At 44.4% G+C, this 3,982-nt stretch overlaps 1 pseudogene; it reads left to right on the top strand.

The window, feature by feature from the left end:
- Positions 1-818: 818 nt before the first annotated feature.
- Positions 819-2,135, top strand: LOC147462099 (uncharacterized; annotated as a pseudogene).
- The last annotated feature ends 1,847 nt before the right edge of the window (positions 2,136-3,982 follow it).

The raw sequence follows: 3,982 nt of genomic DNA, 5'->3' as shown, positions 1-3,982 counted from the left end.
CTTGACAACTCAACGATAGGAGTCTGTTATGGATGTCGTGCACACATTGTGTGTGTGTGTGTGTGTGTGTGTGTGTGTGTGTGAGAGAGAGAGAGAGAGAGAGAGAGAGAGAGAGAGAGAGAGAGAGAGAGAGAGAGAGAACGTATATGTAGGTGAGTGAGAGAGGGAGCACCATTCACTACATCCTTTGAGAGTGAGAGAGAGACAGAACGCATGTGTAAGTGAGTGAGAGAGAACGCATGTGTAAGTGAGTGAGAGAGGGAGAACCATTCACTACATCCTTTGTGAGTGAGAGAGAGTGTGTGTGTGTGTGACAGAGAGAGAGAGAGAGAGAGAGAACACTAAGCTCTCCTTGGCTAGAGAGAGAGAGAGAGAGGTCTCTCACACCAGCACTAGAGAGAGAGGAGAGGGAGAATAAGCATTCGTTTTACAATCAGCAATCGACAAAGAGACAATCGACAAAATCCACAATTGAGAATCAAAAATAAAAAATCGATATCGACATCTACGAAATTGAAAATAGACAAAATTGATAGTTGAAGTAATTTGGAAAGTTCAATTCGACAAATCCAAAGCAGAAGAAGTGCAAACCCAATACAGGAGTAGACCTCAACAAACGGCAAAGGTGGATGATGAGAGAGAACTGCGACAATTCTTGGCTATTTTTTAAGGTTGTTACACTAGATTTGTTTGAGCTTTGACAGTGCTCTCGTCTTTAAGTTGACTTGGAATTCAAAGGTGGATCTCAAAATTTATAAGTGGGATCGCACTAAATCTGAGATTTCTCGAGCGTTTAAAGGCAAAATAGGGTGGTACGCATGTCGGGTTTGGGGGAATCTACAAAGATCCTTCTGCAGGAGTGGAAAAACCGAAGCCCAAATGTTGACAGGTGGCGCACAAGATGGTCAAGCTGGCAGCAAAAGGTTGTGGCAGAAGGATTTTTAAAGGCCCTCACCAGCCACATGCAACGACGTTGATGTCTGACAGAGAACTCGCGAGCCTAGCAGGTAAATTTGAGACCTTTGTGTGTGTCTCTGTCTGCACTGTCAACTTCTTGCTGTTGATGTGTTGAAAGCATCCTTCTCTTGCACTCGGATTGTTTGAGAGCGTGGACTGGCACTGTGTGAGAGGCTGGAAGCGTTCTTTTCAATTGACGCTGGTTTGTGGTGGTGTGAGTTCATTGGTTGGTATACTTTTGTTCTGAGCCTTTGAGATTAGCAGATTGGATCTATTTTTTCCTTGACTGTGGCGCTGCAGTTCTGTGTCTTGTTGGTACCTTAGGGTTCTCGTGATTCCTTGCAGGCAGATGGTGAGATTGAAAGCAAAAGCTCGTCTAAAGGGAGATGCGGCTGAGGGAAGCCGTGCAGGAAAGAAGGAGAGACAGGTTAGAATGTTGGGGGCGATGACATAGATGTCTCACTGTTATCTGCCATGCAATCGTTCCTTGAGAACGAGACTATAGCTGGGCTATGTGCTGTTGAGAGGGGCAAGGATTTGTTGCATTTGCACTTGGCAAATGATTTTCCGGCTATGGACGAGCTCGTTGATCTCTACAAACAAGAAAATCAAGCAATACCTACGTTGGGATAAGCATTCACCAGCAGGAGCCGTTGTGCTTTGCCGTGGTTTGAAACAACGCAACATGCATACATTCGAGGGAATGCTTGGCTACTGTCTAAAGGATCGGGCAAGAGCACTTTCAAATGGCTATCCACAATGTCGATCCAGATCAAATAAATAGGGGGGTCGAGCTCTATAGCTTGTATGGCGGTGATAAGTTAAAAAAGAAGGTTTGTCTGACTCCGGTCAACATTTTTGACAGAGCATTCATGTTCTAGAAGTATAAGTTAATGCATCCACTAGGTAGTGACTTTTTGTCAACATTGCATAAGATGTTAAAAACGGGGAGATACTACCCGTCATCGTCTTGGGTGACTCCGTATCAAGGACGGGGCATGGAGCTAGGGAAGACGAAAGAACTTTGGAGATGTATGGTCCATCCATCGACGACAACGTACCAAGACGTTGTTAGCGTATTTATAAATACTCAAATGTACACAAGTACTCATCCTCGTGTTGATTGGTTCTTGTCTTGATGGCAAGGGGTCGAAAGGTATGTCATGCGATACATGTAAAAGCGATCCAAGTTGCATCCTTGTTCGCTTACAAAGATCTTGCACATAGCCGTACTATGTACATTGCCACTAATTACATTACAAACAATGCAATCCTCCATACATGTAAAGGTTTGAAGCAATTTCTCATGCTTTTGGGTCGATCAGTAGTAGTTTTGAATAGCTCATCACATAGATGAGTAGTGAGGATACAACCAATATCTTACAATTTCCTAAGGATATCGAGGTACTACGAGGATTGCACAAGTTGTGCATCGATAAACTGCAACGGCATAGAGGAAGAAAAGTAAAGTATGCTTACAACGTGGTAAAACACATTTTAGGATATGTTATCTTAGGTCCTATATGTTGTAAATCATTTCATGTCCTCTAGCATCATTCAGATGAAACAACGGTACACTTGCACATAGTGTTTCTTCCGCCGGCATTGTCTGAACCTAGCCTTGATCGATCCCAACCTAATTCTTAAATCTTTTGAGTATAGAACATCTTTGGTATGGTCCACATCCATTGGAATGTTCCAGGTGTTGCTAAAGGTGATGCTTTTGTAACATTAAAATTGAATGTGGATATTAAAATGAAGGACTTATTTCCTTGTATACTTTTACCCACCTTTGATGTAAATGGGACCTTCATGTACACTAAGTGCTGTTCACATAAATGTCGGTATGTTGCTCGAGTGCAAAAGAAAAATGAAGGTAGGACATGAGAACATGCGACCAGAGTCACATGGGAAAATGTATGCAAAAAATAACAAGAGTGGGGGCTATAAAATACATGAGATGTGTAATAGTAAGGTATAAAATCATAAGCGTGGGTGGCCATATTTGTGGTGAAGCCATTTTTCTAAGGGGAACACGATGGAGGTAGACTCGAACATGGGACTAAGGATTGAGGGGCATGATAGGTGAAATGGGATCGGGTGGGTCGTAGGCCTGATATAGAAAGGAAGGGGGCGTGGGAAGGGGGGAATATATACGGCAGCCGGGGGTGGGCTTCCTGTTGGGGGGATCCCGGCCGTGAGCTGGGGGTCCGGTCAACAGCGGCCCTTTGTAACTCTAAAGGGCTCAGAAATATACACAAGGCCCTAATCTTAGGTTATATACTGATGCCTCCCATTTTTTTCTTCGCCAACCACAACCCAGCTGCGTGCAGCATGATTCCACGCTCTCTCTCTCTCTCTCTCTCTCTCTCTCTCTCTCTCATCACACACACACACCGCCGGAGATGCCTTCCCTCACCTCCAGGATGCCTCTCCCCCCCCCCATCTCACATCAGCCCTCGCAGCCCAGCTGCTTATTATTGTATCTTCTAAATATCCCCTCCCTATTGGCCCGGCCCTGGCCTCTCGCCGCAGCACCCCTGCCCGCCCAACATTCCCTTTCTTATCCCACTCACTTCCTACTTTCCTCGTCCCTCAGAATCTCAACGAGCTTGGTGCATCTCCTTATTATAATCCATCATGGTATATTCTCTCATCCACGTACATATTTTATACCACACACGGAAGGCGAGTTTCCCCGCAGCTTCTTATTATTGGGCATCCATTGCACCATACACCAAGGTACGAAAACGTAAGAGCCACTTGACATTACTTGTATCAACAATGTCGCTCATATTGGTCATAAGGAAGACAGGAAGGTCCCAGGGAAGCTTACACAACCGTCTATTTTTGACTTGAACATGCATTCTCATCTCAATAGTATATAGGAAAGTTTGTCAAGAGTTGCAAAGTTTGAGCCTTGGGGGTAGCTCTTGCGAAACCCACTCGCATACAAGGTAATTTTGAGGCTTAATTAAAAGGTAGAGTGCTTCGTTAACTATGTTCCATCGAATTGAGATCAAAC

The sequence above is a fragment of the Adiantum capillus-veneris genome, chromosome 3 (assembly GCF_014529385.1).
Source record: "Adiantum capillus-veneris isolate H3 chromosome 3, ASM1452938v2, whole genome shotgun sequence".
Taxonomy (NCBI): Eukaryota; Viridiplantae; Streptophyta; class Polypodiopsida; order Polypodiales; family Pteridaceae; genus Adiantum; species Adiantum capillus-veneris.
This window is presented reverse-complemented; position numbering and strand designations above follow the sequence as displayed.